The sequence below is a fragment of the Oncorhynchus kisutch genome, linkage group LG12, assembly GCF_002021735.2.
Source record: "Oncorhynchus kisutch isolate 150728-3 linkage group LG12, Okis_V2, whole genome shotgun sequence".
NCBI classification, from domain to species: Eukaryota; Metazoa; Chordata; class Actinopteri; order Salmoniformes; family Salmonidae; genus Oncorhynchus; species Oncorhynchus kisutch.
In genome coordinates, this window is record NC_034185.2 from 19,393,836 (window position 1) to 19,416,464 (window position 22,629).

The window sequence follows — 22,629 nt, forward strand, 5'->3', positions numbered from 1 at the left end:
ACACAAGGTTTCACTCCAGAACTTCCACAGAAAATGGAAAATACTAATTGAACTTGAAGTTATGAATATACAGTAGAGTATATCCTTTCAGCTTTCAGCTTGCCCTCCCGGACCACCTGAAGGCACCACAGACTCTGGGCTTTCTGTTGATATCTGTGCTCCTTGGTGTCCTTGTCCCTGGTAGTGTCAGCTGGGTTCTTAATGTCTAGCTGTCTCTACTTGTTTTCTCTTTATTTATTATTTGATGTACTTTGAGATTATTCTGTATAATGAAAAGCGTTTTATAAATGTAAGAAATAAATAAATAATTATTATCCTATATCCTATGAGAATGTCTATGAAATAAGCAGGCAAAGGGATTTCGCATAGGAAGGAGGAGGGGGAGCCCTGATTGTGTGGGAAGGAAGGTTGAAGTTGGAGCTCAGAGCGGATAAAGTGCTGATGTCTCTATGTGTCATGCTGTTTAGTGACCCAGTGGAAGAGGGGCTCTCGGAGCTGTTGGGCCCCAACAGGGCCTGACCCCAGATTTGTTTTAAGATGATCTCCCCGCTAATGACTGGTGCTGGATTTAAACCTTGTTAGGGCTCATCTGCATTCCTGACAGTAACACACACGACACCAGAGACCCTGTCACAAACTCCCTGTTTTGATATGTCACATATAATCCTACCAATCCAACCAAAGCAAGGTAACAATATATATTTTTCACAATGGCCTCGCAGTTACTGGGACGATTAAGTTTCCACAACAAAAGGTTAGGCAGCCTAACTTGGGCCATCTTGGATGCCTGTTCTCTGCACCCTGCCCTGTGACTGGTCCTTTTATAAGTACAGACAGCCGCCTTTCTCCTGATCGATGGATGTTCTGGTTTGAGTTTAGAACAGTCTCAAGACACCTCTAGCGTGTGTTTGTTTGGAAATTGAATGAAGATTTTAACTGTTGTGAGCCCCCCCCCTCTCTCTCTCGGGCCGCCAGTTGGGAAACCCTGCCCTATATAGTGCACTACTTTTGGGCACTTAAGGGCCCTGGTCAAAAGTAGTGCACTATGTAGGGAATAGGGTGCCATTTGGGACACATCCTCAGGCAGGCCTCATCATCAGATCCTCCACATTTACCCCCCTCCGGCCCTGAGCCTTCTGCTAGGACTCTTGTCAGTCACCCAGCAGCCCATCCAAAATTCACTCCTCCACTTCACCCCTCCCTCCCTCCCTCCCTCCCTCCCTCCCTCCCTCCCTCCCTCCCTCCCTCCCTCCCTCCCTCCCTCCCTCCCTCCCTCCCTCCCTAACTCAACCACAGGTGACACACATCTGCAATGTTTTGTTTTCACTAGGTACCATCATTAGATCAATGCACACCATTTGCAGATCTGTTCCACAGGAGAGAAAAAAGTGAATTATCCAATGATCATTTAAAAAAGGAAGGGGTAGCAGTGGCCTTGAAGCATCTCAAATGTTTGAGGGGTGAAAATGAGTGAGGGAGCTGGGTAGGTTATTAATACGGACAAGGCATGTTCCTTTAAACTGTTCTATTCCTCCCCTGTGGATTACTCAGGCAGCACCCTGTGACAACCATTAATGACGTACTAAACATTATAGAGACCAGAACCCAGACAGCCACAAGACTTTTAACAAACCCGAGGGGCTTAGTGTACCAGAACATTTATTAATTGTTATGCCCGTCTCAAAGTGACTGTTTGGGGGAAAGCGTTTGTGCAATCACTCAGTCTGCAATGTTAGAGAATGTATTAGTGACCCCCAACACCTCCCCCTGTAAAGCTAACTCATCCGGAAGCCCACTCTCTCTCATGCGCTGCATTTGAATACCTTTATGAATACATTACGCTGGAAGATTTTAATATCCGCTTCTCTTTCACTCAGCCGGTTGGTTCTGAGTAAGTCTACAGTGGCGGAAGTAGTGGCAGAGAAAATGTCAGTTCATTATAGAAACTCCTTTCTTTCTGCTCCTCTATAAACTACTCTGCTTTTAATTACCAAACTACTGAAGTCAAGCTTGAGTATCTGACGCCCACATTATTGACTGAGTGTACTCGATGACGTATACTATCTTAAAAGCCATGGTTACTTAACAGCATTTAAATAGAAAATGAGTGGGAGATTGCTGCATCTAACAGGCTCTGCACAGTAGACAGGAAATCTAATAACAACAAGGTCATTTCAACACTTTAAACACCTGCAGATAACATACATTGGTTTAGCCTATGATACAAATATTAGGCCAAGGAAACGGGTGTGATGTCACACAGACAGGAACCACCTCAGACATGTTTTACACACAGTACGTTGTTTTTAGTCTGTCCTCTAGATTTCATTCTGTCATGACCACAAGTTTGATATTTATGGCCCACTTAAGGATCTCAATTTTAATAGATTGGGAGCCTCTATGAAAACATCAAGATCGGCGACAGTATGGTCCCAGGGTTGACACTAATGAGCTATGACATAATCCCCAATACTTCCCATTTGACATTGTGACTCACGTAGGAGAGAAAAATTCCCTGGTATTAAATGTTGGCGGCACCCAGGAGAGAGAGGGATGTTGAAGCAGTGGACGAAGGGAAGTAGAGATGGTGTGTGTGTGTGTGCATGCGCGTGTGTGTGTGTGTGTGTGTGTGTGTGTGTGTGTGTGTGTAAGAGGTGGGTGTACTCCCTCATTGTTATAACTAGGTTTCCAGCTATAGCCTAACTGGCTGGGAGACAGTGTAGTCTTGCCTGGGCTGGAAACAGCAGACTGGGTCTACCAGCCTAGTAGTGAAGGTTCATCAATCACTCTGGGAGCAGACATGGAAAAGAAGACAGAAGGAGAATTCACCTTTTGTGTTCAGAGCAAGCAGTAGAGGCTCAGTGACTCAGAAAATAAAAACCTCAGACAATGATAGGCCCAGCCTTTGATGAATGTGAGGGGAACTGTCGGGATTGGCTAGTGGGCCTCGATCTGCATTGGTGTGCGTGCTTCATCCACCCGCTCCACTGCCTGCCGCGACGAGCCACACACGGAAATGTGCTTTCCCAGCCACCACCGCTCACAGCTTTGTCACCTCCGCTTAGAGTTCGGGGAGGGAGATGGTGAGAGCGACCACAGCAGACGTAAATTGTTCAGCCCGTTAAGTAACGCTTTCATTTTGTAGAAGGATCAAGGCTTCAGCTTTCATGTGGATGACATCGCTGAGTGGAGTCCTTTGTAACAGAGAAATTCCCAAGCTCTGCTCAGCACCTACAGCAGAACCAGGGTTCTCTCCTTTCACTCCCAGCACTTGGCAATCTCCTTCTCTTTTCAAACAAGTCATTAAATATAGATAATAAGCCAAAGCTAGAATGTCTTTATTCATCTGTGAGTTATATTTCATTTGATCATCTCTATATTTACCCTGATTCAAATTCAGTGTGAGTGCTACGTATAAAAGAGTGTCTGTAAAAATACCCTTATAAAATACCCTTATATAATTACCCTTATAAAAATACCCTTATAAAATACCCTTATATAATTACCTTTATATAATTACCCTTGTAAAAATACCCTTATAAAATACCCTTATATAATTACCCTTGTAAAAAATACTCTTATATAAATACCCTTATAAAAATACTGTTGTAAAAATACTCTAAAATAAATATCCTTATATAATGACCCTTATATAAATACCCTTATAAAATACCCTTGTATAAATACCCTTATAAAAATACTCTTAAATAAATATCCTTATATAATTACCCTTATAAAAATACCCTTATAAAATTACGCTTATAAAAATAGGTGACTCCCCTTCTTGTTCGGGTGGCGCTCGGCGCTCGGCGTCGCCGGTCTACTAGCTATCGCCGATCCGTTGTTCTGTGTTCCTTTGGTTTTGTCTGATTGGTATCACCTGTTTCTTGTTTGGTTGTTAGGGGAGGGTTATATATAGTTTGTTCAGCCCGCTTCTGTTTCGTGCGGGCTTGTTAGTCTGTTTTGTTGTTTGAGTGTATTTTGTTTGTATTTGGGTTTCACGCTGTCCGTTTATATTTCTGATCATTTGTTTTTCTACTTTTGGTTCATGTTATGTTTCCGGGACATTAAAGCGTGTTTTTTCCCACATCTTTTGCTCTCTGCGCCTGACTCCACACCTCCTCACTCATTTCTCGTAACAATACCCTTATATAATTACCCGTATAAAAATACCCTTATATAAATACCCTTATAAAATACCCTTATATAAATACCTTTGTAAAATACCCTTGTGAAAATATCCCTATATAAATGCCCTTATCAAATTACCCTTGATGTGGTTTGCTTCAAAATAGAGTTAGCAAGAGACTAGCTAGCTAGTCAGACCACTACCTGTATAATGACAATGCTGGACTAGGGGCACCTTTGCTGGGCATGCAGGGAGGTCAAAGGGGCCTCTGCTTCAAAGTAATTAGCAGAAACTGATTTAGAGGAGGTTGGCTCTTCCATATTACATCAGTATACTGTGGTAACAATGGTATACTGTGTCTACATCTTTAAAACATCTAATAAAAGCTTTCGGACCAAAATTTGAATCAATGATGAATAACTTCTCGATTGGCCAATTTTATGTCTGCAAATGAATTCAATTCAATGCGTTTCAGCAGGTATCCTGTGTGTCACCCACCATACCAAAATAACTATAGTCTTGTGCTGAACTGTGCCATGAGTGTGAGGGTCAGTGGGGGGTAAATTGCTCCAGACCCCTTTAATATTCATACTCACTGACATGGACAGTGCCGTGTGCATCATTGCCCCTCAATCGTGAGCTGACAGGGAGTCCGATCCGTTCAAACCTGCCCCTCAATGGGCGTCCCATGCTGTGTGAACTCTGTTCTAATCTCCAAATAGTTGTGTAACAGATGCAGAAATCACTGGTCAGCTTTGTTACATAATCGTTTAGGCAGCAGGGACCCCACTTATTGAAAATACACTCTTCTGCTCCGTGTCAGTGGCCAAATTAGGAAGTAGGGCTAACAGGGCTGGCAGCCTATCATCAGCAGCTCTGAGACACACACCCCGATTCCTCCAAGAGGATAGGAGAGTAGCTGGGGCTGCTTGGTTGTCATGGAGATATTTGTCCTCTACCCTCATGTAGAGCATGAATGGAATCATCTCCTACCTGGAGATGCACTGCCGATCACTCTTATCCCCATCATCAGTTCGCTGCAGCTAGCGACTGGAATGAGCTGCAAAAAACACTCAAACTGGACAGTTTTATCTCAATCTCTTCAAAGACTCAATCATGGACACTCTTACTGAAAGTTGTGGCTGCTTTGTGTGATGTATTGTTGTCTCTTCTTGCCCTTTGTGCTGTTGTATGTGCCAAATAATGTTGGTACCAAGTTTTGTGCTGCTACCATGTTGTGTTGCTACCATTTTGTTGTCATGTGTTGCTGCCTTGCTATGTTGTTGTCTAAGGTATCTCTTATGTAGTATTGTGTTGTCTCTTTTGTCATGATGTGTGTTTTGTCCTATATTTATATTTTTATTTTTATTTTTCATCCCTGCCCCCATCCCCGCAGGAAGCCTTTTGCCTTTTGGCAGGAGGCCTTTTTGCCCTTCTTAACTGACCTGCCTAGTTAAATAAAGGTCAGATAAAATAACATTTAAATAAATACAAAAACTTATTAAAATGAGAGAGAAACAATGTGTCACCAAGAGACTGGCTTACCAAGAAAAAAATCCTAAAATGCCTATTCCAGGTTAAAAGGAGTTGAAGCACGCAACAAAAAAAGGCAGAGATTGATTTCTTATTGCTCACTTTAATCCATTGTACAGAATGCGGACAGGTGACTGATGTTTCGACGTCAAGCTGATGTCTTCCTCAGAGTGACCAGACCATTGCATTTAGCTCCTATTTATACCCTAGTGGCCCGCTGAGACACAACAATATTAAACAATTATAATGACATGTTTCAAGGTAAAAGGAAAATTGTATCATCAACTTCAGGATCATGATGATGTAAATAGAAGAAGCCTAAATGTCTTCTTGGGTGCCAGTCATATAGTACGCATTAATGGTCTGAGAAACGTAAGTCAATGTTTTGTTTTCAAGGCCGGGGGCCCAAATAATTCTGTCTTCATAAGGACATTTCCCTGGCTATAATAGTCAACTAGGCTAATGAACCACAGCCAATAATAAGGTCCCGTGTGGCTCAGTTGGTTGCGCATGGCGCTTGCAATGCCAGGGTTGTGGGTTTCATTCCCACGGGGGACCAGTATGGAAAAAAAGTACAAAAATGTATCCACTCACTACTGTGAGTCGCTCTAGATGAGAGACTCTGCTAAATTACTTAAATGTAAATAAATGTGAATAAAAGTCTGAACCAAGAAAAAGAAAGATGCTGTAACATAAGGAGTAAACAAGGGTCCATGTACTATTAGGGAGTAAACAATGGTCCATGTACTATTAGGGAGTAAACAAGGGTCCATGTACTATTAGGGAGTAAACAATGGTCCATGTACTATTAGGGAGTAAACAATGGTCCATGTACTATTAGGGAGTAAACAATGGTCCATGTACTATTAGGGAGTAAACAATGGTCCATGTACTATTAGGGAGTAAACAATGGTCCATGTACTATTAGGGAGTAAACAATGGTCCATGTACTATTAGGGAGTAAACAATGGTCCATGTACTATTAGGGAGTAAACAATGGTCCATGTACTATTAGGGAGTAAACAATGGTCCATGTACTATTAGGGAGTAAACAATGGTCCATGTACTATTAGGGAGTAAACAATGGTCCATGTACTATTATGGAGTAAACAATGGTCCATGTACTATTAGGGAGGAAACAATGGTCCATGTACTATTAGGGAGTAAACAATGGTCCATGTATTATTAGAGAGTAAACAATGGTCCATGTACTATTAGGGAGTAAACAATGGTCCACGTACTATTAGGGAGTAAACAATGGTCCATGTACTATTAGGGAGTAAGCAATGGTCCATGTACTATTAGGGAGTAAGCAATGGTCCATGTACTATTAGGGAGTAAACAATGGTATATGTACTATTAGGGAGTAAACAAGGGTCCATGTACTATTAGGGAGTAAACAATGGTCCATGTACTATTAGGGAGTAAACAATGGTCCATGTATTATTAGAGAGTAAATAATGGTCCATGTACTATTAGGGAGTAAACAATGGTCCACGTACTATTAGGGAGTAAACAATGGTCCATGTACTATTAGGGAGTAAACAATGGTCCATGTATTATTAGAGAGTAAACAATGGTCCATGTACTATTAGGGAGTAAGCAATGGTCCATGTACTATTAGGGAGTAAGCAATGGTCCATGTACTATTAGGGAGTAAACAATGGTATATGTACTATTAGGGAGTAAACAAGGGTCCATGTACTATTAGGGAGTAAACAATGGTCCATGTACTATTAGGGAGTAAACAACGGTCCATGTATTATTAGAGAGTAAACAATGGTCCATGTACTATTAGGGAGTAAACAATGGTCCACGTACTATTAGGGAGTAAACAATGGTCCATGTACTATTAGGGAGTAAGCAATGGTCCATGTACTATTAGGGAGTAAGCAATGGTCCATGTACTATTAGGGAGTAAACAATGGTATATGTACTATTAGGGAGTAAACAAGGGTCCATGTACTATTAGGGAGTAAACAATGGTCCATGTATTATTAGAGAGTAAACATGGTCCATGTACTATTAGGGAGTAAACAATGGTCCATGTATTATTAGGGAGTAAACAATGGTCCATGTACTATTAGGGAGTAAACAAGGGTCCATGTACTATTAGGGAGTAAACAATGGTCCATGTACTATTAGGGAGTAAACAATGGTCCACGTACTATTAGGGAGTAAACAATGGTCCATGTACTATTAGGGAGTAAACAATGGTCCATGTATTATTAGAGAGTAAACAATGGTTCATGTACTATTCGGGAGTAAACAATGGTCCATGTACTATTAGGGAGTAAACAATGGTCCATGTACTATTAGGGAGTAAACAATGGTCCATGTATTATTAGAGAGTAAACAATGGTTCATGTACTATTAGGCCCGGGACAATACCAGTATCACGATACTCGTTAGCAAGGAAACAAAACACAAAGCGGATTCCTACTTCTTTAGGAAAACAACCGTAATGTTGGAAACAAACATCATTATGTTGTCATCCAGAATCACATGAATTTATTTTCCAAGCTATAGCACACAATATTTTACACACAGCAGGTTTTAAAGGACCAAATAATTTTGGCAATGGATAAAATATTGCGATACTGGTATTGTCCCTGCCCTATATACTACAATACAAAACACAACACAACACAAAGACCCTGCATTCACCTCTGAAGTCAAATTTGGCTTCTTAACATGCAATAACAGCGTCATAAAATGTGTAATTTAGCTCCGCATTTCTGTCAAATCCTCTGCTGCTCACACCAAGGGAAATACAAGAGGCCAATTTAATGCAATACATTTTACTTGCTGCCAAATAAGGCTTTTTGTTGACTTATGTTGGCAATCCAAATTTGACTGAAAATAAACAGCAATCCTGGATGTGGGAGGAGAAGAATGTAAACGATGCTAAATACCAACCTGTTTTAGGGGCGGTGGTCGGAAATACATGTAAGGTAAAAAACAGAGTGAGATCTCTGTGGCTTTGTATATTAATCTAGTTTTTGTTCCAGTCCGTTTTCCATCTGAACTCACTTAGTGTAAATCCCAGTCGGAGTACAGAACAGAACCTCCCTGGAAGATGTACAGGGCCAGACCCATGGAATTCAAGGCAGAAAAATATGCCACGGCCATGCTCATCCAAATACCTTAATGTGAGTCTAATGATGATATCTAAATCCTGCTCAGCACACTGAATATCACAGGGAATCAGGTGATGAAACAACTGATGAGAAATGAAAGTAGTGGGACAGGTGGTAATGTAGTAATGTACACACCTGGATCTGCTTATCGCCTGCCTCAATGACCTTTCTGCTGCAGGCAGCTGCAAGGCCTGTCTTTTCAAATCCACCAACAGGCCTAAGCAGAGAAAGCCTATGTGTTTGCATACAGAGTGGCTTTATCGTTTATCTTAATAAAACAAAGGCTCTGGATTGAAAAAGCACAGAGGCAGATTACAGCAGCGGCGCACACGGCAGAATGTTCCTAAGAGTAGGTCTGACTGTGACTGTGGACATTTACAGGATCCACTGCTAACCAGCCACAAGGCCCTCCACCTCCTCGTCGCTTCTATTAAATGTCAAAGCACAGCCCCAGGCCCCCGGCGCATGCATCTAAAGCCTTGATTGGACAACCGAGCCATAAGGGGATTGAAATGAGAGAGAATTCCTCAAATGCAGTGTGCTGGAGGGTGATGGGGCTAGCTTGTGTCGGAATCCTGAGGCACGACTATTATTTCGGGGTCTGGAGCATTATGGCCACTTATCTATGCCTTCCTACAACGGCAGCTCTGCTTGTCTTAGACTGCCTTAACCCCGCATCCTCATTTCCTGATCAGCGGTGAATGAATCTTAAGTTTGGCATCGGCACGGCGAATATACAAATGCCAAATGAAACCACCACAAAACCATTTCGCAGGAATCGGGGGAACATATGATCACCGAGGGTTGGCATCATAAAGATCTATTTATTATAGAAATACCTCTGTCATCACCAAGATGATCATATTAATCAGAGCTCATATGCTCTTTAATCACAGTCTTGGACAGCATCCATAGTAGGGAAATTATATCCAGAGCCCCTCCAGCCAAGTCTGTAATTTTGCATTGAGCAGTCTGGTTGGACGCACTCTGCTGACTGCCAACAGCTCTAAGCCAAGCCGGCAGACCTCTCTCTGTCTCTCTCTCTCTGCCTCTCTCGGTCTCTCTTTCTCTCACTGTATAAGAACACCGAGTCAGGTCCATACCTGTGGATTCCAGGCCAAAGGCAGACCATCTCATTTTGGAAAGCTACAGGGGTGCGATATGTTGGAAAATAAAGACATCATCATCACCCCTGGAGCTGCTGTGGCCAGTGTACTGAGTGACTACCTGAGTCTGTCAACAGATAGAGCAGGAGCAGCACAATAATCAAGACTTTCTTTTTTGAACATCACGGATTTGAAGTTGAAGTGTTTTTTTTCTGGTTTGGCAAGCAGACTGGAAATGATCAGTCAACAAACTTGACATCACAGACTCACAGAGTGAGATAAGTGGGGAGATGGTTCTATTCAACAAACTATTGAATGTTTGTTGTAGCGTAGGCAAAACAAAAAAACTGAAAAAGACGGACAAAAAAAGAGTAGAAAGTCATTTCATTTAACGACATGGCCGACCACAGTAGATTTCACTACAACTCTGACCCTCTCAGTTTACTGGCAACTCTTTATGTTTCTCAAGCCACAGGTCACAGTCACGCTCTCAGAGGGGAGGTATGCTGCCTCTTAGCTCTCTTATGTCTGCCTGTAAATCACAAATCAAATAAATGCCCATGTCACAACTCCGTCATTCTACCTCCTATTTTGCCACCTCATTCTACCTCTGTCGCAAACCGGGTGATGATGACATAACAAAGTAGTGGGAGGAATACTCCAAGTGGGTGTAGGATGGAGCAGAACTCAGTCCGCCCGTGACAGGTGAGCGTGCCTGTCCATGCGGGAGAAAAATCTGCTTAGTGTGCCGAGCGTTGAGGGACAGAGCTGGCAGGCCCACCAAACTCCAAGCAGCCAGTAATGACATGATGGGGAAGGCCCACATACTAGCAGCAGCAGCTGTCATGATGAGTAAACCCTGCCTCGGACACCCAGACAAACTCAGCCCACAGCCCTCAACCCGCCCTCCACTGAGCCATACAGGCAGCTAAGACACAGATTGCGCGGAACAGTCTGCTTAGTCACAGTATAGTTTTAGAGGTCAGCTTTTTGTGTGTCATCGCCGGTGAGCTATCATTCATCTGTGTGATGTGAAGCAAGCTTGATGTCTTATGTTCAGTCAAAAACAAAATGACAGGGCATGGCGAAAATCAGACACGTGCACTTACATTGACAGTGTGTGCTCAATTTACACTTCAACGCACACTCCAAACATAGTTCCTTCAGGGAATAAAGTATGTAGATGCGTTGATGATCTTAGATGTGACCGCCCACCCAGCCATATTTATTCATGATGTATTATATTAGCTAAACAGAAACAATAACTGATTATGAGTCATGTCTGATTACCATATAAAGAGAAATCCAACAACGCTGTGTCTATGGGGCTTTCTCATATCACACTGCAAAACATTACAACTCCTGGCTTTGGAGACAATTTCAGAGTTGGTTTGCCACATTTCCCCAGCTTGCAACAATCTGTTTTGATCACAACTGTAACCATGATTTATTATAAAGTGTCAGGTAAAACCTGTTTTGGCGTGCTAGAACTCATTGAAGTCTTACGTTGTTTCCACCCCTAGGTTGGGAATGAATTGAACAGAATGAGAAAGAGCTGATTGTTCCCACCACTGTCTTCTCTCTCCTTACATGGAAACACTCGCTGATTTCAACCTAAACTGTGCTGAGTGATGTGCTACCTTCTAAAACAAGGGTCTCTCTCAGGTTGCTTAGCGGAACCCTGAACTGCTGAGAGAGGCTCTCTCTCTCTCTCTCTACCCTACAAAGACCAGTGAGACTGTCCTTTGTCCCTCCACCGCCCTACTCCCCTCGCCTCCGCCAGCTTCCAGAGCATGTGATTGGCCGTAATCACTGGGCACAAATCGACTTCAGTTTGCCGTGAGAAGCGCAACACCACTATAATACCCAGAAGATAGCCAGGTCAGCTCCATTTCCCTAGAAAGCACCCCCCTAAGCCTTTTCAACACTGTTCTGGGTGGGATGACAATAACAATAAAGCGAGGGGTTTGGAGGCAGCCGCCCCCAACCTTTCAGCTGGTGGATATTGGCTAAGCTATACTATATACAGTAGTATGACCCTTGACCCAGGAAATAGAACCACAGGAGGTTATATCTGCTGAGGTAGGAAGATATGATCTGTTTGTTGTTGTTTTGTATCAAAGATGATCTATTATATTGACAAGATAACCAAGTGACCGCTCGCTCTAACAATGGAAATACAAGTCCGCTATGATTGAAGGTAGGCGAGATGAGGTGGGACCATCCTAGCCAATGAGAGGGCAGATACAAGTGTGAACAACAGGCACAACTAAGATGTTTTTCTTAAAGTTGCCAGAATGCCATGTGCATCCACTTATATCAGTATATTTGTAACAGACTAAACATTACGAAACTTCTATTAGATCAAATAAGCCTCAGGTAATTCAACACTCTCTCTTAGAGTTCCATACAAAAACAGGCTTATCTCATGCGGACAGATTTTGGGCGGAGTAAATCCTTGCGCTCCGTCTTTTCCTCTCTGTTTGTATTCAGTACCTGAACTGCTTTTGGTTAGAGTCATTCCCCCAGACCGCAGCTCTCAGGAAAACAATGGATCTCTCAACACAACAGCTGAAATTATTCTGCTGCTACACAAGTCTGGTAAATAGTAATGGGGTATTATAAATGTAGTAATTTTTGGGTTTTCAGGTCAACATTTTGCTCATACAAGGGAGAGCAGGTGTGAGTGTGTGAATATGAATACGTTCTCACATTTTGACATAAGGATCATGATGAGTTACACTGGCATCATTATCTAAGGTAATTATCCCTCAGAACACTGTACAGTTCCATGAACACTTCAGAGTTTGTCTTATAAGAGCATTATTTGGTTACTAACTCTTCTAACAGACTTTGTAATGACTCTTTCTTCTTTCCTCAATGTAGGAAAAAGATGACTGCAATTCATCTCTGATATAAAGCAAGCATTAGAGCTGTCAAATAATTCTTTTAAATTATTGAGTTATTCGCAGAATTTTCTGTGATTAATCGCAATTAATCGCATTGTCAGAATTTGCTCAAAGTGAGGTGTAATTTAAGGATTTTTTTATTACAAGAATATTAATGTCTTGATTTTGTCTAAAGTAATGGTTAGCAAAATCAGGTAAATTTAAAATGCACACTTTCTTTAACCTCAATGTCAACTTGTTTCTACATCACATTGTAGATTTTAGCTGTATATATTATGCATTTTGGAAGTTTCCATGTACTTTCAGACAATGCAAATAATCACACAAAAACAAAATGGTGCATTAAACGACACAAAGCTAACTGATTAACTGATTAACTCCAACAGCCCTAAAAACAATTGATCAACTACATAATAATCTATGGCCCTTTGAAACAATACAAGTAACTCACAGACTAATAGGATAAATATTGAATGGTAAATGTTATAAAAGCTACTAATCAAGATCTTACTCAAAGTTGAGAAACATTCTTGCAGAGGTCAGCCCAGCTACATCTATAGAGACTGATTCTGATGTGCCCACAGAAGAGCAGCACTAACGGTATTCATGAAATATAGCATGATGTAGGTAGCATACCGTGTTTCATTAAGTAATCATTGAGGGTACTTTTTGTAATAGCTCCATTAGCTGGATAATGTTTTCTCATTTGGGAATCAAAGCGAGATGTTTTCATTGCGTTGTGGTGAAGTTATTGCAAGTTGCTTAAAATGACAAACCCAGGGAATGGCCCAATAAAACTCAGCTAGGCTTGGCAGATGAATCAGTTTCTCTGGATTTATGAAAGGAGGAACACGGCCAGTGGAATGTATTGAAATGTGAAAATAGAAAGGCCGGCAGCAAGGCCTTTGAAGTCGTCAGCCTGATTAAAGTTTGGAGCTTTGCCAGATACAAAAAAAACAATCTTGACTTACTTCAAATTTTCTCTCGGAATTGTCATTTTATTTTCTCAAAGAGAACGCCAGTACAGTAAGAGCACAAGATTCTGTGGACCTGTTCGTCTTTAGAAGAGGGGGAAGACAGGACTTCCCTTAATCTATTACAAATGAAAATGTGTTCTGGCCAAATCAAATTCTCAGCCCTCCACATGGAACTAATCAGTAGTCAATGCTTTACATCACTTTTAATTGTGTTGTCTCCTAAAATGCCTGGCCTAACGCAGCTGCCATTTATCAAACAGCACAATTAAAAAGCTGCCGCAGCCTTTTCTTTGTTTATCAGTCTGAATTGCCTTAATCCTTCACTATTAAACTAAAGAACAGTTAGTCCAGCCATTCATATCCATATCCCATGCACTCTCCATTTTGGCCATGCAGCCTCCATGTGGATTTAGTTTAGGCGGCAGCAGGGAGTGAAGGGTAAGGGGGTGGGGCTGTTTGTGATATTCTACACTGAGAGGACAACCGGGAGGACCACCAGCAATGCAGAGAGCACACAAACAGCTTTTACACAGATAGAATATTCTCCTAACAATGAACCCAATGGGATAACAAAATAACCTGAAATTGGACTAAGACGGTTAAATGCTGTGCATATAGGGGAGTTAGTGACTGAGGAGCTCTGTATTGAGAGATCAAGTACACCTTGTTGATGAAGATCAACCAGGTGTCACTTCTCTCAGCCTTTGTGTATTGAGGCCAGGATTTGCCATTACAGTAATTGGTGATTTCTGGGCATTGTTAGACAGTAAGGAACAGGCTTAGGGCTAGTGGGAGGGCTGGACTATCGTTTGCTTTCAGTTTGTTGAGCTTGTCCCAAACCCTGTTCCCAATTACCCGCACTGCACACTGACAGACAGAAGATTTTGCCTCTCTTTGTTTCACACTGTATGTTTTCTTTAGCAAATCCACAAATCACCAGCTAATTGGAGGATGTTGCCGTATTATTATGTAAATACCAGGAATGTTCACACAATTTAAAATGAACTACCTTTCAATTATCTGGAGGTAACAAACTAACAAAACCGTATTGACAGTCTGGGGGTTCAGCCTGCTCCCACCTGCAGCAGCAAGCCCAATGAAGCTACCATGCATGGAGTATGTCTCACAGTATCAGCCAGTAACCTCTAATCTAGAGTATCCACAGCATGAAACATGCTGTGGTCTTGCCAAAGTGTATTAGTCTAGCTGCTATGTGACAGTATTGCTGGCTATGGCTACTCAGTGGCGTGACAACGAGAGCATTTGAGGAGAATTTAATTAACTCATTTAATTATTGCAGTCTCTGGGGATATCGGCTCTTTCACGTTTTTTATATCGTTTTTCTTCAAATAAAAATACATGTATATTGATAATTCCACTATGAAATATGGTGGTTTTATGGTGGTTTTATGCATGAGGAACCTAGAAAGCACCTTTTCACCAAAGTTTTGTGCACATCCACACTATCACAACAAACAACAAACACAAAGAATAGCAAAAAGGCTGAATCTGATCATGCAAGGATAATGTATCCCCAACACAGACTATTGTCTAGTCTACTACCAGAAGAAATATCCTTTGAGACACCAAGATAGTAATTAAGCCGTTTCTCCAGCAGTATTAAGTAAAACCATGTTTTTGTCATCCAAGTATAAAATTATAAAATTACACTGATGCACAAGGTTAAACAGGCAATTCAATTCCCAACTACATGACTCCCTAGTTAGAATAGGACACCAAAGGAACACTTTTAAAAAAGTCCTTCTCTAGAACTTCTTACAGAACTGTCCAAGGATTTTGTTACAGACTAACCCAGATGACCACAGAGATGACTCCACCCTCACCACTGGGCATGGATACTGAGGAAAGGAGGAAGGGAGGGAGGTAGGTTTGAAAGCCCAAGGAAGGCCACTTCTCAGTCAGACCCAGCTTCTCTCCTGCCCCTCGCTAAATTATTCCAGCCCAGATGTTTGTCCCATCTGCTTCACAACCAGTAACCAACACTCAGTGGACTCCATGGATGATATAATCTTTTTACTGTTGTTTTTATACCAAATCATCAAAAGCAGCGTAGCAGATGGCTGTCAAATATTCCCTGTGCTTTGCTAAAAGACAATGTGTTGCTGGTACTGAGCTGCTGTACATTGGGAAGGTGAAGAGCTCAGCTAGCACAGCTGAGGAGACAAGCAGGTGGCTAGTGGTCAGGCTATAAGGCGATAGCTTTGGGGGTCAAGAGGTCACCCACAATTACCAGCAGGCCTTTTCAGAGGTAGCAACTGCAGTTTTGGAGGATTTCTGGATTTTGATATTGTTTTTTGCGTTCAGTGCCGAAGTGGTCGTCTGACTCATTATGATTTCCAAATGTGATGATCTGAACAAAGGGGAGGGGGTGAAGCAGGGGGTTGAAGACATAATTAGTTCCCCTCCCTGCAGGAGACAGACAGTGTGCTGATGAGACAATGAAAGAGTGAAAAAACAGACCTGTCAATCTGCCTCCTTTCTTTTTATCTCACAAAACAAGAGTGAGTAATGCTCACAGACCCGTAAAAAAATCTCGGTCTCTCGCTGCTACCAAAATACATTCTTGTGTGATACAACATACAAGTCCTGCCAAAGCCCATCCCATAAGACAATCTGTGATTTTTCCCAAGCTGAATTCAAAAGAAGAAAATAAACTCTGAAAAGTAGGTAGTTGTTTTCTTGTTGCAGACGTTGCAGCTCATTTTCTTCAACTCTTCTCTCTGTATAAAAGTCATGGTGACAAGCTGAAATAGACTGCAAATGGATATCAAATGTCTAACCTCAGGCTGACGGGCTGACGGAACCGTTTTCCAGTGTGTGGCAGTCTAGTAGATAGAGTTTTCCCTGTCAACCTGGGTTAAACTGTCTGGATCGTAAGTAAATTATCCCACTAGTGCACCCAGAGCAGTGCTGGGAAAATTCCCTCTGTGAAAGAAACAAGCCACGAAGCTCTTGAAATTGGTGGTTGGCTTCGTGGAAGTGTGTTTTTTTTTTCTCTCTGGTCGATGGAGATTTGGTCACTATCAGGCACCTATGACATGCATCACTATTTAGGTTTTATTTCCAAACTCCTTTAAGTTCTTCGACAGGAAATGAAACACTTGAATGCCTACGCTGCAAACTGCTGGAGCCCTTTCCAGCCAGGGGATCTAGCATGGACGAGCATGTGTTCCATATAAACACAGTGTCTGGGAGTCACAGGTGCATGCTGAGCTGGTGTGTGTGTCTCAGAGAAAGAGAGAGTATATGAGTGTTTACTGGGGCCTCACAGTCACCCCCATGGGCAGCAAAGGGGCGTACAGACTCTGCATACCAACACAAAGGCCAGCCTCACTCAGTCTGCTCTACTTAAAGCCACTACAAACTTTACACAAACAAAGCGATGGAGCAGTGTTTTCTAAGTACTCTATGTACTTCTATGTACTTTTTTATGGCTTAAAAATGTTGGAACAGACCGTATAGGATGCTCCTTCGCTCTGTTTGCGTAGGGTGTGTAGGGCCCTTTGCTGGTCAACTGGATTGAGCAGTGAGTTGCAACTTCTCCAAAGGATCTCCCTGGTTCATCGTAAACAAAATTTGTGTTTCAAGCAAAAGGTGAATATCTTAAAGGGATTGTTCGGGATTTTGGCAATGAGGCCTTTTATCTACTTCCACAGTCAGATTAATTAGTGGATACCATTTTTATGTCTCTGCGTGCAGTTTGAAGGACATTTTATTCTAGCGTTTGCGCAATTGCCAACTACCCTTAGCCCAATGACTAGAATTTGATGAGAATAGCTACTACAGTGCCTTCAGAAATGATTCACACTGACTTTTTCCACAATTTGTTGTGTTACAGCTTGAATTTAAAATGGATTACATTTTGATTGTTTGTCACTGGCCTACACACAATACCTCATGATGTCAAAGTGGAATAAATGAATACAAAATGAAAAGCTGAAATGTCTTCAGTCAATAAGTACTCAACCCCCTTTGTTCTGGCAAGCCTAAATAAGTCCAGGAGTAAAAATGTGCAATAATAATAGTGTTTACCTTGATTTTTGTTTGACTATCTCATCTCTGTATCCCAGACATACAATTATCTGTAAGGTCCCTCAGTCGAGCAGTGAATTTCAAACACAGATTCAACCACAAAGACCAGGGAGGCTTTTCAATGCCTAGCAACTAACTATTGGTAGATTTTTTTTATAGCAGGCATTGAAAATCCCTTTGAGCATCGTGAGGTTATTAGACTTTGGAGAGTTTATCAATACACCCAATCACTACAAAGATGCAGGCGTCCTTCCTAACTCAGCTGCCGGAGAGGAAGGAAAGAATGGCGCCGGAGGGGATGGCTGACGTTTTACAAGCTCCCAACTAACTATGCTATTTTGTTTGTTTTTTGTTCGATGTTTTGTTGAATCCTACGCTCGTCGGATGTGGCAGGGCATTGAAAACTATTATAGACAACAAAGGGAAACAGAGCCGCAAGCTGCCAGTGTGAAAAACTGAGTTTAAAAGTAATTGGCTGAGGTGTATGTAAACTTCCGACTTCAACAAAGTTTACATACACCTTAGCCAAATACATTTAAACTCAGTTTTCCACAATTCCTGACATTTAATCCTAGTAAAAATTCCCTGTCTTAGGTCAGTTAGGATCACCACTCTATTTTAAGAATGTGAAATGTCAGAATAATAGTAGAGAATGATTTATTTCAACTTGTATTTATTTCATCACATTCCCAGTGGGTCAGAAGTGTACACACTCAATTAGTATTTGGTAGCATTGTCTTTAAATTGTTTAACTTGGGTCAAATGTTTTGGGTAGCCTTCCACAAGCTTCCCACAATAAGTGAGGTGAATTTTGGCCCACTCCTCCTGACAGAGCTGGTGTAACTGAGTCAGGTTTGTAGGCCTCCTTGCTCACACACGCTTTTTCAGTTCTGCCCACATATTTCATATAGAATTGAGGTCAGGGCTTTGTGATGGCCACTCCAATACCTTGACTTTGTTGCCCTTAAGCCATTTTGCCACAACTTTGGAAGTATGTTTGGGTCATTGTCCATTTAGTGCAACAAGGCACTAAAGGAATACAGCAAAAAATGTGGCAAACAATGAAGTTGTGTCTTTAATACAAATCCAATACAACACATTACTGAGCACCACTCTCCATATTTTCAAACATAGTGGTGGCTGCATCATGTTATGGGTATGCTTGTAATCTTTAAGGACTGGGGAATGGAATGGACAAGCAACATCCTAGAGGAAAAACTTGTTCAGTCTGCTTTCCACCAGATACTGGGAGATGAATTCACATTTGAGAACAAGGCTCGAGTTGCTTAGGTACAGTTTTGACTTAAATCTATGGCACGACCTGAAAATTGTTGTCTAGCTATGATCAACAACAAATTTGACAGAACTTGAAGAACTTTGAAAATAAAAATGGGCAATTGTTGCAGAAAACCAGGTGTGGAAAGCTCTTAAAGACTTACCCTGCTGTAATCGCTGCCAAAGTATTGACTCATGGGTGTGATTACTTATGTAAATGAGGAATTTCTGTATTTCTTCAATACATTTACAAACATTTCAAAAATATATTTTCACTTTGTCATTATGGGGTACTGCATAGATGGTAGAGGAAAAAAACAAGGGGTATGAGTAATTTCTGAGGACATTGTACCTCTAACTTACTTCATACTGGACGCAGAGACATACAAATGGTATTTACAAGTTCATCTGAACTCTATCCCTCTACAGTTGTTACAACATAATTTCATTCAGCCAAACATTTATAAATGGATCAATTTATCACCATGAATATGTACATTAACAGTCAAAAGTTTGGACACACCTACTCATTAAAGGGTTTTTCTTTATTTTTACTAATAATGAAGACATCAAAACTATGAAATAACACATATGAAATCTTGTAGTAACCAAAAAAATATATTTTATATTTGAGATTCTTCAAAGTAGCCACCCTTTGTCTTGGGCTCCCGAGTGGCGCAGCGGTCTAAGGCACTGCATCTCAGTGCTTGAGGCGTCCCTAAAGATACCATGGTTCGAATCAAGGCTGTACCACAACTGGCTGTGATATGGAGTCCCATAGGGCGGTGCACAATTGTCCCAATGTTGTCCAGGTTTGGCCGGTGTAGGCCATCATTGTAAATAAGAATTTGTTCTTAACTGACTTGCCTATAATAAAGACAGCTTTGCACACTCTTGGCATTCTCTCAATTAGCTTCACCGGGAATGCTTATCCAACAGTCTTGAAGGAGTTCCCACTTGTTGGCTGCTTTTCCTTCACTCTGTGGTCCAACTCATCCCAAATCATCTGAATTGGGTTGAGGTCGGGTGATTGTGGAGGCCAGGTCATCTGATGCAGCACTCCATCACTCTCCTTCTTGGTCAAATAGCCATTAAACAGCCTGGAGGTATGTTAGGTCATTGGCGAGATGGAATGACGTATCACTGCAGAATGATGTGGTAGCCATGCTGGTTAAGTGTGCCCCGAATTCTAAATAAATCACATACAGTGTCACCAGCAAAGCACCCCCACACCATCACACATCCTTCTCCATGCTTCACGGTGGGAACCACACACGTTGGAACCAATAAACTCAAATTTGGACTCAACAGACCAAAGGACATATTTCCACAGGTCTAATGCCCATTGCTCGTGTTGCTTGGCCCAAGCAAGTCTCTTCTTCTCATTGGTGTCCTTTAGTCGTGGTTTCTTTGTAGCAATTCGACAACGATTCACGCAGTCTCCTCTGAACAATTGATGTTAATATGTGTCTGTTACTTGAACTCTGTGAAGCATTTATTTGATCTGCAATTTCTGTGGCTGGTAACTCTGATAAACTTATCCTCTGCAGCAGAGGTAACTCTGAGTCTTCCTTTCCTGTGGCGGTCTTCAATGAGAGCCAGTTTAATCATAGCGCTTGATGGTTTTAGTGCCTGCTCATGAAGAAACTTTCAAAGTTCTTGAAATTTTCCTGATTGACAGACCTTCATGTCTTAAAGTAATGATAGACTGTCATTTCTCTTTGCTTATTTGAGCTGTTCTTGCCATAATATGGACTTGGTCTTTTACCAAATAGGGCTATCTTCTGTATACCACCCCTACCTTGTCACAACACAACTGATTGGTTGAAACATATTAAGGAAAGAAATTCCACAAATTAACTTATAACAAGGCACACCTGTTAATTGAAATGCATTCCAGGTGACTACCTCATGAAGCTCGTTGAGAAAATGCCAAGAGTGCAAAGCTGTTATCAGGGTAAAGGGTGGCTACTTTGAAGAATCTCAAATATAAAATATATTAGTTTTGTTTAACACTGTTTCGGTTACTACATGATTCTATATGTGTTATTTCATAGTTTTGATGTCGTCACTATTATTCTACAACATAGAAAATAGTAAAAATAAAGAAAAACCATGGACTGAGTAGGTGTGTCCAAACTTTTGACTGTTACTGTATGTATACATCTTGAAAGCGCGGGAGGTAATTACACACTGGGCGTTACAGACAAGAGTTACATACTAATGCTGAACACATTCTTGAACAACTCAGAGGTACACAATAAGTGCCACCTTATTGAAAGCAAGGGTTATGCATTGCCAAATCCATTCCTCTATATAACAATGCAAGCATTGTCTCTGAACCTGTGTTGAGTCACTTTTATCAGTGCTAACAATATTTTCATAATTTTTCATTAGCGTTGCATTGTTCCCGGGTCATGCTATTAGTTATCCCAGCCCTCGTCTGGTATGTCCGCCCAGCCAACAACTACTTCAATTAGGACCTGTCAGTCAAAGAAACTCATTAATAAGAGTCCATCCAATTTTGAATGAACTATATTAGTGTTCCATTTTTGTCCTACTCTTTGTAAGGACATTTATTTCACTGAGCTCATAATCTGTACTACATGGACTTGTCCTGTATGCCAGTATGTCATATATGCCAATGGTCTTAAAGGATTGAGATGTGAGGTAAAACTAATGATTGATTCCTGGTCCTTGACATAAACAGTGAAGATTGGAAGATGATCAGGGAATGATCCAGAAAAAAGTTCAGTTGCTATGTTGCTACGGTGAACAATAGGCAGCCTGGGAAAAACTTTGCCTCCAACTTTGTTTGCAGTTTCACAGGCGTCTAAATAATTAACTGGTCTCCATCCTGACTTCTGCAAGGAGACACCAGCTAGAAGATGAAACTGAATAGGAATGGGCACCGGAGCCTTTTAACTTTGACAAGATTCCCAGTTGGGGAAAAAAACATAATCATGAAAAAGTTGCAGGTCCTGGCAAACAACACCATTTTCTACAAATGTTCACGCATAACCGCAAACACAACACTCTCAGACACACACAAACACAAAAGCCTAGTCTGAGAGATTGATAGATATTGCTTTCATCAATGTTATCACAGTTTAGAATGACTAAGGAATACAAAGTTATTATTATTTTTAAATGCTATTTAGTGGACGGTAACAACGCACTGGGCACAGACGTCAATTCAATGTCTATTCCACATTGGTTCAACGTAATTTAATTGAAATGACGTAGAAACAACGTTGATTCAACCAGTCTGTGCCCACTGGGAAATGTCTTTCACAGCTCTTCCACACAGTCGGTCTGAAACGGTGTCTGTAAAAGTGTCCTTTCCAAGGCAGAGAAAGAGAAACAGGACTGTCATTCTGACAGGGTGCACGGAGAGCTTAAACTCTGTGTGTTCCCATAGAAAAGCCCCTCTGCCACTGGGCTGTCCACTGTCGGTGACCAAGTCAAGGGGAAAGACGGAACACTGTGGGGCTACTGTGAGCTAAA

At 41.5% G+C, this 22,629-nt stretch overlaps 1 protein-coding gene across 2 annotated transcripts in view; it reads right to left on the bottom strand.

Moving 5' to 3' along the window:
- LOC109900658 (ephrin type-A receptor 7) overlaps positions 1 to 22,629 on the bottom strand; it is an 87,048-nt gene that overhangs the window by 18,793 nt on the left and 45,626 nt on the right. The window lies entirely within an intron of this gene.